An 11,289-nucleotide genomic window follows, 5' to 3' on the forward strand; every position below is an offset into this window, starting at 1 on the left:
TTTTACAAAAGAATCCCCCAAGCTGTGAAACTGTGGGTGCAAGACAGAGGGAATGTAAACACTGTGTAAAGGGCGGCTGAATTAGCCGAAGAGTACGCAACGCGTAGAAAGTTGAACGCAGAGGACGGAAATTGGGACGGTCTAAATGGACCGCGGAAACCATTTCCGTTCAAAAAGGGTTCGCAGACTAGACGATCGGAGCCTGTAGACGTGGAGGAAAAGCCCTCAGAAAAGAGCGAGGAGAAATCAAACGGGGAAACAGTACCAAAAGAGCAGAAAAGAAAATTCGAATCTTTCAGACCAATCCGCTGCTATAAATGCCACAAACTGGGACATATAGCTGTAAACTCCGGGAAGCCTAGCGTAGTTTTTTCCTACGTAGATGAAAAAGACGAGAATATGGAACTTTTAAGCCTATATCTTCACAACCTGCAAGGTAATGTCAAACCATGCAGGGTGCTAAGAGACATTGCCGCCATGATGGACATTGTCCATCCGTCTTGCGTGACGGTAGATGACTTCACTGGAAAAGTAGCATGGATCAAACAGGCTGTAGAAGAACACAAAGTGTGTCTGCCCATGGCCAAAGTCAAAATCAGTGGACCATTCGGGGAGCTAGTGACCGAGGCTGCAGTTTCCAAATTTTTGTCACTGCAGTATCCTTACATTTTTTCGAATAATTTGAATCGGTTACTGCGTGAAAAAGGGCTTAAACTGGGAGAGGGCGTAGTACAGACATTGACGCGAGGCCAAGCTCGTAAAATCGCGTCGCTTTCGGCTGAAAATGCACCAGCTGCTCCAGCGGAAGCAGCAAAAGAGGTACCTTCAATAACCGAATCCGAGCTACGCTCGAGGGATGAAAAAACGGTCGATGAAAGCCCGCCAATTGACCAGCTCAATGAGAGCGTATCGCTAGGGTGTCAAAGTTCACCCCTACAGGAAAAGCCCGCTGATGCACTCGCAAGCGAGACAGGGTCATTACTATCACCGGCCTCAAAGAACTTTGACCAGCTCTTACGTGTGGATAGAGTCACTGGCAGCCGAGCAAAAGAATTATGAGCGTTTAGCTAAATTATATCACACAGCTAAAGAAGGCATTGCTCGGCGCAACGTGATGATACATGAGAGAGGGATTGTTTTATCGGCACTACAGAGATCGAAAGGGTGGGATTTTAGATCAGTTAGTCGTACCTACTAAGTACAGGGAGGACCTTGTGAGTCTCTGTCATGGAAATGGTTGTCCGGCCACCTAGGCATAAACAAATCAAAAGAAAGATTGCTTATGGAATACTACTGGCCTGGCTGTTTCAAAGACATAGAAAACTTTGTAAGATCATGCGACGCCTGCCAGCGATCGGGTAAACCAGGAGAGACATGGAAAGCTCCACTAAAGGTAGTGCTCTTAATAACAGAACCTTTCAGACGACTTGTGATAGACACGGTAGGGCCTCTACCAAAAACAAAATCGGGTTACAGGTACTTGTTTACCATGCTGTGTCCGGGTACAAAGTTTCCAGAGGCAATCCCTCTGAAAGAGCTCAGCTCCACCTTAGTAGACGCGCTTTTGACAGTAGTTGCACAAGTTTCCAGCCGAAATTCAGGCGGATCAAGGGTCAGTATTCACCAGCGCACTGACTTCCACATTATTGCAAAAGTGCAGGGTAAAGTTGATACACAGTTCCGTCTATCACCCTCAGTCAAACAGTGTAGAGAGGTGGCATTCAGTGCTTAAGCGAGTTTTGCGTGCGCTCTGTTACGAGCACAAGGAAGACTGGGAGAACTGTCTGCCGGCAACTTGGTTTGCTTTGCGAACGGTTCCACACGAGGCTACAGGGTTCTCGCCAGCAGAACTAGTGTATGGGAGGACACTCCGTTCTCCACTGAGAATGTTAAGAGAGATGAGGGAGGAAAAAGGAGAGAGTCCAACAGTGGTTGAATACGTACTATGCTCTGAAAATGCCCGGTCGCAGGAAGGAGGTGAGGATATATCACTACAATTTGATGAAGCCGTATATAGAGCGGGGCGGAGTCGTTAGCTATACCATACCAGCCATACCATACTACCATCCATTCTCTTCCTGCCCAGCAGTTGTCAGCGCTGGACAGTCGAGATTTTCCGGGCCATGGAGGCACTGTTAAGAACGGCCCGCTGAGGTGCAAGTTTTGCCAGCCAGTTGCGACAGCGGCGTCAACTTTTCTTGGACAATGCGCCACGTCCGCCATTCTGCGTCGCGGGATTGCCGAGATGAGTTCGACGAACTAGGCTTTGTGACGCAACCCGCCACCGCCAGCCTGGTCTGCTGTGAACAAGGGAGTCCCCGAGGGAACGTAGTTCGAGGCCCCTTCCCATCCGTCCCGTTCCAGAAACTTTTATTTCCATCAGAGAAGGAGGCCCCCTACTCCCTGCCCCTGGCGCGCAGGCCTAGGGACAGGGGTGGGGGTCTCCGCGACTAGATGCAGGCAAAGAGTTGTTGGCTCTTCGCGGCCTCTGCCGCCAGATGGATGGCTCTCCTCTGCATGGCGGGGTCTGCGCTTTGCAGAAGGGTGTCCCAGGCTTCTCTACTATTTATTCCTTCCTTGACACCTGGGGAGTCTACACATTGCCAGATTATATGGTCGAGGGTCCCCGTCTCCCCGCATCTCTTACATTTATCGTCTATATCTTCGTCTTTCAGTACGTGTGACGCCCATACTGGATTTATGTAGTTTCCTGCTTGCAGTCTGCGCCAGGCTCTCGCCTCTCTATTTCCGAGCTCCTTGTCCGGAGGGGGGACAGTTCTACGCTGAAGCTTATAGTTTTCGATTATTTCTGTGTAGGTCTGTAGTCTCTCGTCTAGTTCCTTGCAAGCGGGCGGCTCTGTTCCTGCCCGGAAGTAGAGATCTCGGGCTAGGAAGTGTGCCGCCTCGTTGCCTGGGACCGACGTGTGAGCTGGTGCCCATACGAGGCTGATTTTTCTGTCAATTTTCTTTCCTGTTAGTATTCGTATCGCTTCTGGTGCGATTCTGCCTTTTCCGTAATTGTGGATGGCTGTTTTGCTGTCGCTTATTATGTAGCTCGCCTTGGTCCCGACACAGGCAAGCGCGATTGCTACTTCTTCCGCTGCTTCCGGATTGCGGCTGCGTATTGTTGCTCCTGAGACTGCTTCGCCTTGGCCATCTACCACCGAGGCTACTGCCGCACCCAGTTTGCCGCTGGCCGCATCCGTGTACGCCACTATCTCCCTATCTATTTCGCTGAAGCGTCTGACCAGTGCTTCGGCTCTCGTTTCCCTCCTTTCTTTGTTGAAGGTGGGGTGCATGTTTTTGGGAAGTGGGTCTATCCTTAGCTGTTCTCTGATTTCTCTTGGGATGTCACGTTTATTTTGCATGCCTCTGTCTGTCTGCAGCCCCACCATGTTCAGGATAGCTCTGCCTGTATATGTTTGGCTGAGTCTTTCCTGTTGGGCGGTTTTAACTGCTTCGGCTGTTTCTTGCCATGTATTGTGAATTCCCATTGTTAGGAGTCTCTCAGTGGAGGTGCTTATGGGTAGTCCGAGTGCTCGTTTATAGCATCTTCTGATTATCGAGTCTAATTTGTCTCTTTCTGAAGCCCGGATGTTAAGGTATGCTGTGGCGTAGCTAAGTCTGCTGATGACGTACGCTTGTACTAGCTTAACTAGGCTTCTTTCTCTTAGCCCTCTCCCCTTGAGAGCTATTCTTCTGAATATCCCGGTGACTTGTGCTGCATAACCTTCCAGTTTCCGTATGGCTTCGTCGTTGTATCCATTGCTTTGGATGAAAAGTCCTAATATTCTTATCTTATCTACTTTGGGTACTGGTTTGCCCCCAACCGTGATGTTGAGATCGCTGTCTCTTTTCAGCCTTAATGATTTGGGGTTGTACATTAAGAGTTCCGATTTTTCTGGTGAGCAAGTAAGCCCCCTAGTTGCTGCATACTCGATTACTGTGTCCGCGGCTGTTTGCAGTTTGTTTTCTATTTCCGCGTCGTTACCTTTGTTTATCCAAACATTTATATCGTCTGCGTACATGCTGAAGTTTAAATTTTCTATTTTCCTGAGTTTAGCCGGGAGGATCCTCATAGCCAGATTGAAGAGGAGTGGGGAGAGTACAGATCCTTGCGGGGTACCTCTGTTTCCCAGTTCTATTTCTTCCGATTCCAAATCCTGGTATCTAATCTTTGCCGTCCTGTTTGTCAGGAAGTTCTTTATATAGTTGTAGGTTCTGCATCCTACACCTATTTCTTGCATTTCTGTCAGGATTGCCTCGTGTTTGACATTGTCAAAGGCTTTCTTGAGGTCTAGAGCTAGGATTGCTTTTATATCTCTCGATCTTGAGTTTATGATGTCGTGCTGAAGCCGCAGCATCACGTCCTGGGTACTTAAGCCCGGTCGGAATCCAACCATCTCATTCGGCCATAGTTCATTTCCCTCCATGAATCGGGTTACCCTTGTATGGATTACATGTTCCATTAATTTCCCTACGCATGATGTGAGGGAGATCGGTCTGAGATTCTCTAGCTTAGGGGGCTTGCCCGGTTTGGGGATTAGTATGATGCTAGCCTCTTTCCATTGTTTCGGGAGTTCGCCTTTCTCCCATACCTGTAGAATGTATTTGGTTATAGCTGTGATCGACTCATCGTCTAGGTTCCGCAGCATTTTGTTTGTTATCCCATCTGGGCCTGGGGCCGATTTCGTTTTAAGTCCGATTATTTCGGCTCTCACGTCTGCCTCTGTTATGGGTGCATCTAGCTCCTCATTTAGGGGTCCCCCATACTCTGGTAGGTTGGTGCGAGTCACGTTTCCTATGTATGTTTGTTTGATCTCTTCCATGAAGCTCTCGTCTGTTCCGTCGTATTTATGTCGTGTTTTGGCTAGCCTTATGTTTGTCTGCGACTTTGATTGGGTTGGGTCTAGCAGGTGTCTTAGGATGTTCCATGTTTTAGCTAAACTCATACCTTTTTCCATGTCATCACATGTGCTACACCAGTGTTGCTCGCATAACTGTCTGGCTATTCTTCTTTTTAGATTCCGGTTCCATCTCTGTTTTTTGAGCCGGCTTTCTAGACTACCCTTTGCTTCCCACATGTGCAATAGCTTGTTGTCTGCTATAAGTGGAGCGTCTTGGCCTTCTAAAGTAACCGTTGCTTCGGTGACGTGTTTTTTAAGTGTGTCTGTCCATTCTCTTAGGTCTGTAATGATTGTGGTTGGAGATTCCTCTCGCCGCTTCCTAAATCTATCCCATTCTGTAACTTTTGGCTATTTTAGTCGTTTTTCCTTTACTCCCTTCATTAATGTGGTGGCAATTATATAGTGATCGCTGCCCAAGTCTTGTCCTGTATTTTCCCACGTTACTGTTCTGGTGTTTTTGGAGAGTGTTAGGTCGGGTGTGGTATCTGCAGTGACGCTGTTACCTTTTCTAGTTGGGTTTCCTGGGTCGGTGTGTAGTGAGAGGTTCAGTTCCTGTATGTCCTCCCACAGCTGCCTTCCCTTGCCATCCCTTCTTTTGTATCCCCATTCCTTATGCATCGCGTTTAGGTCTCCTACTATGAATAGGGGGTTCTTTCCTGCTGCTTTCAGGGCTTTTCGGAAGATGGCCCTAAACCTGACTTTTTTCTGTCTAGGACTTGAGTAGATGTTTAGTAGAAATAGGCTGGGCTCTTCTTTTCTACCCGTAAGCATCTCCACTAAGACTCCTTCTGTGTCCCTGGATTGAATCTCGTGTTCGATTGTTGCTACGTTTCTTTTCACTGGGGTTGTTACCCTCGATTGTTCCCCCTTATCACTGTGAAACGCCTGATATCCTGGGAGGGATGCTAATTTCCCGGTTTCTTGCAGCGCTATTGCTAGCGGCTTTTCTTCTAGTGTGTCTATGTAGTTTTGCAGTCGCGCTCGCTTGCGTTGGAACCCTCGGCAGTTCCATTGCCAAATGATAAGACTTAATTCGTGCGTTTCTGGCCATATTGGATTTGGGTAAAGGAGTCCTCTAAGTTTTTCTGTCGCTCCGCAAGGGCAACCAGCTCGGTTCTTTGTGTTTGTAGTTCAGTTCTCTGTGCCCGTAGTTCTGCTGTTATACTTTCAAATCTTTGGTTTATATTTTTTTGTATCTGGCTGAGTGCGGTCATGACCTGTGCAATGAAGTCTCTTTATTCTGTCTGTATCGTTTTCATTGCGTTCCTATTCGCCTCGCATTCCTTCTTTAGTTCTGCCCACATATCTGTTTCGTTATCTCCTTTCCGTTTAAGTGGGGGTCTCCTGACTGTTTCTGATTCATCCATTTTCTCTCCTTCCATTTCCCGCTGCTTTGGTGTAGGGGGAGTGGTTTATTGGGCTACCTGCTTGGGTTGTGCGGGTTGTGTGCGGGGAGGGGGGGATGTTGCCTTCTCTTTTTCTTTTTGCGCTTTCATAAGATTATTTATGAGCCCTTGTAGCTCCTCTACTTTTTTCTTTAACTGTTCTATTTCTCTGTCCTTATCATCTTTGGCCTGGGAGGACCCTTCTACAAAGCTTACTTGTTTGGGCTCTCTGCTTGGATCCCTGCTTCTGCTTCGTCCCTTGCCCCATGGGTCCTTTGGGTCCCTGGATCTCGATCTCCTGCGTCCCCTGGTCTCCTGACTACCGGGGGTCAGCAAGTTTCCTTGGTTGTTTCCTCCCAGCTTGGGGAAGTCCTCCTTGAGGAGTTTCTCTCAGCTCCGTCCGCAGGGGGTTGCCGTTGTTGGGTCTTCAGTTCCTCCTGCTTGTCTTTCTTCTTCTCCCATATTTTTTTCTTGATTTCGTACGGTGTTCTGTACAGCTCTTTGCATCTCTTGTCGCCAAGTGGGTGCTCTTTCCCGCAGAGCTGGCATTTGGCTTCGCATTGGTGGTCCTCCTGCGGGTTTTCTTCCCCACATCTTCGGCATTTTTTGTTGTCCGGGTTTGGGCACACGTCCGATCTGTGTCCCAATCGACCGCACGCATAGCAGACCTCGTACTTTTTCTTGTACAGGACGCATCTCGTTGGCGTGGGCGACCGGTACACTTGCCTCGGAACTGTGCTTTCTTCGAAGAGGATAAGTACAGCCTTCGTTCCCTTGCCCAGCCTTCGCACTCCTAGGATTGGGGGGTTCTTCGCATTGAAGTACTCCATTCTTTCTTTGATTTCGTCTTCAGTCCAAAATAGAGGTACGTCGTATATGACGCCTTTCCCGCTGTTCTCTGGCGCCGCCACGTATGCGTTGACGTTCACCTTTTCTTTGCCTATCGTCAGTTCTCTGAGCGCTGCATACTTATTTGTCGTCGTTTTGTCCTTTGTAGCAATGAGGATCGATTGTTGCTTCGTGTTGAACGTGATGATGTCGTTCACTCCTCTGTCACTTGTCCCGGCCGCCGCGCTGATTGCGTCAGCCACGAAAGCTCCGCCGAGTTGGAGTAATTTCTCTAATCCCCCTTGAGGTCTCATAATTATCTTCTCGTAGTCGGGCGGAATTCTCGTATGTTGCCTTTCCACCGACTTCTCTGCCTTTCTTCTTCCCTCGCGTCGCTCCGCAGCACGCTCCCGTATGCCTCGGTTCCCGGCGACGTGGCCGCCTTCTGCCAACTCCGCTGGTGCTATTTTTCCGCTCCTCTTCGCTTTAAACCACTGTCCCGGAATCTTCAGCTCGTCGGGATCAATTTCCGTACCTTCTACAACCTCCATGTTGCACGAGGTCGTCTGGGCACGGCCGTGAGGCCTAGCCTCTATCTCTGCTCCCTAGCGCGTCTGGGCCTCGTTAGGCCTAGCGGCCCTCGCGGCACGGTGCGGCTTCGTGAGCTCAGCAAGCTGGAGAATTCGGTCCCACCTTGTTAATTCCGGTGAATCCGCGTTCGGACCTCTCTTCTCCTTGATTCCAGCCAGATGTTCACGCACTCGGTGGTCCGAGTACGTGACCGGTCCCTCGGTTGACCTCGGTGACCTCGGTTGAGGACCGTGAACCTGTGCGGAAGTGTGTGTAATCCCTCGCGCAAAGAGGCGGCTCGTCTACGGTGCCTGGTCGGCCGTTTCCCTCACTTTGGGATCGAGGGGGGACCGAGTGTTTTTAAACCGCTGTTGTGCGGCTGCTCAGTGTACTTTCTCTCGCAGTCATGCTGGACTGATGAACTGCAACGTCCTTACGTAGGTACTGTAAATAAACCCATATTCCTCGTTCTCGATGAGAAGCAGTCCTTCCTTCAACAACGTCCTCAGCGTGGATAAGTTGGACGACGGCATGGGCCAGCTACCATCTAATTAAATCATACCCGACTCCAATCTTGACAACTGGTTACGAACGGTGGATTGACCCCCCAATCCTCAAACTGGATGTCAGCGCTGTGATCATCCTCAAACTCTTACAGTGCATTGGCGCACTCGACTATGAGGTCGTGCCAGACGGCATTTAGCTATCACAGTGGCGCCGCTTACGAACTAAAATAGTCCACGTTGTGTGACTTAAGCTATTCTACCAGCGCTAACAAACTTTGGGAGTTTACATAGCTAAACTTTGGACTTTGCTTCTTTGTTGGTTTTGTTTAACAAGTGTCATTTTTGTTTTTAGCTCCCCTGTTTTGTTTGCTGCATCGGGACGGTACTTTTCGAGAGGGGGGCATTGACACGTATACTTGTCTTTCGTGCGACTGCTTTTCACTGTTACTGCTGAGCGCGGGACGCGCCCGCACGTATCGGAAAGTTCTCGAATGTTACCAATGGTTCTTTTTGCTGTCGTCACCGAGCCTTGTGTAATATGATTTCATGTATGCACGACGCCAATGGCGTAGAACTTGGCGTCGACACTTGGCGTCAATGGCGAAGACACGCCGGCACCAGCAATTACTCTGGAACCTTCGATAACTGATGTATAAAAGCCGATGCGCTTGACCCGCTGATCAGATTTTCGCCGATCACCGACTGTGTTCGCCGCTGTCGCCGTTCTTTGAGTGTAGCGTGTTTTCTGGGCACAAGTTCGCCCAATAAAACGCTAGTTTCGTCATTTCGTTTCGCTCCTTTCTTCAGCATTACTACTACGTGACAATATCATACTCATCCCGCTTATTCTAAATACATCGGGGGCTTTACCGTCCATTATTTTACATCCTATGCTACGTTAACGCATAATCTATCGTCGACCGCAGGCTCCCCTACCTCCCATGTACGTTATGTGCCCTTCACACTTCAGTAGTTACGTACAACTAAGTCACGCCTTTCACACATATCCAGCAGCCCATGTCTTCCATTCATATCTCGTAGTATAATTATCTCGCACCCTCCTTCTAGCTCATTATTGTCACTTGCTATGCATTCTACCATTTTTTAACCTCTTTGGCATTTGTTCCTGTCCACAGGTATACAAAACCAAGGAGTGTCTGCTCCCATGCCACTTTCCCTTTAAGCCACAAATGTTCCTTGCATTCCTGTTTGACCTTTTGCCAATTCATACCCTTAAGAATGAATGCTCAAACTCCACCCCCCTTTCGGCTGCCCTCTGTTCTATTGCAATATTCCCATGCATAGTCAGGATTAAAGTGTGTTTGCTCCATGTTCTTAATATGTCTCCACAAACCCGTACAGCATCAGCTCCTCCTGCCTTAGCTGCTACTCCATTTTCTCCCATTTCAGCCTATTCCTGCTACCTTGCACGTTAATATACTCTGTCTGAATTGGCTTGGCACTGGTGCTTACATCTCTCTTCTCTTACAGACTCATGAAATCTTGGTGCCTCTCCGGGTCCATCTTTGTCCACACTGGTGGTCTCATGGCTCTGGATCCCCCACAAAAAGCTGTAGCTTGGTGGCTCATTCCCTCCTGCCCATAACACCGTTGTCGTGAATGCCATTCTGTGCAAAAGGGTGGGAGCTGGGCTCGCACACGTCCCAGTTTACTTCCATTATCCTGTACGACGTCGTCGTTTCAGACCCCTAACGACATGGTTAGCCTCAACCACATTCCTTTCCATTCCACTAGCCTGCCCCTTGACCTCTGGGTCAAGGGGCAGGCTAGTGGAATCTAGTGGAATTCCTTCATCTGTGCATATGGTCACATGCACCTTCGCAGAGGCCTCTCCGAGTTTACACAACCAAACCTCCTTCTCTTGAGGTTCTGGCTCCTTCCCTTTGGCACATCGTTGAGACCAGCATGGATAATGACAAGATTTTCATCCTCCATGTTGTATCCTACCACCCCTCGGCTTTGGCCATTGCGTCCGCCATGCACTTTCTCAGCGGGAGAGTGCCATCTGGCTCACTCAACCTTATTCTAGTACTCTAGAATGTGTATACAAACCATAAATGGTCACGCCTTCAAGGATGGGTGCGAACTTATAACAGTTCAGAGAGAGAACCCAGTATGACTTTTCAGAATCGCATTTTTGTCAGAAAAGGCCCAATTCTACATAATCACATGAAAGCAACTGTATGGTCCACCTGCCGAACCATTATAAGATAGCATTTCTGTGGTCTCATTTCCAGCAATGTTTCGCTTTGGTGCCTGCTCTCGCATCTTTCTGAAGGTGGTGCCACCACACTAGAGAAAGTGAACAGCCAACTAGGCACCACAGGGCAGGCATTTAGGGAAAACTAAGGATGTGGTGGGGCCAAAGTGGGACAAAACAGCGTCCCATTATGGGACAGTGGGACCATGGCAGTAAATGCGCTACATGTCCTGCCTATAATGTCTGGTTACCTTACTTTAAGGCAATCTGCAAAGACATTTCACTTTGACAAAATTTTTAACACGAAAGCATTAAGGACCTTGTGTCACAGAAAATCCAGCGTCGGCAGAGTTTTCCGTGAGAGAAAAATAGTATATATTTAGGTATATATGTATATGCCACGCCTGCTATGACATGCAGTATATGCGGGTTATATTGCCACACCATTGTATCACTAACGTTGTTCATACCTTGTTTTACATTCTTCACAAAGTTATTCCTTGGAATTTTGAGAACGAGAGCCTACAAAAAAATGTCATGAAAGAGAACACCGACAGTGCATGCCTTTTATGTTAAATCTTCTCAGACTGAAATATTAAAAGTGCAAAACAATAACAGAAGATCGGCCCACACAAGAGGCCATATTTCTACCAGAAAACTCGCATCTCCCGGTAAACATTACAGTTACATAAGCTGCAGCTACCGGGAAGCGTGAGAAGCAGTCAGGGATCTTTGAATGCTATCGCAAAGCATAAGTGTCCTCCAAGTTCTTTGTACAATCTTGGTGAAGCCGCGTTCTTGTTCACAGTACCAAAGCAGACGACGCATGCAGTGGCCTCCAATATCGTAATGACGCGCCGGTGCAATGTCGG

This window comes from Dermacentor andersoni, chromosome 6 (assembly GCF_023375885.2).
Source record: "Dermacentor andersoni chromosome 6, qqDerAnde1_hic_scaffold, whole genome shotgun sequence".
Classification (NCBI taxonomy): Eukaryota; Metazoa; Arthropoda; class Arachnida; order Ixodida; family Ixodidae; genus Dermacentor; species Dermacentor andersoni.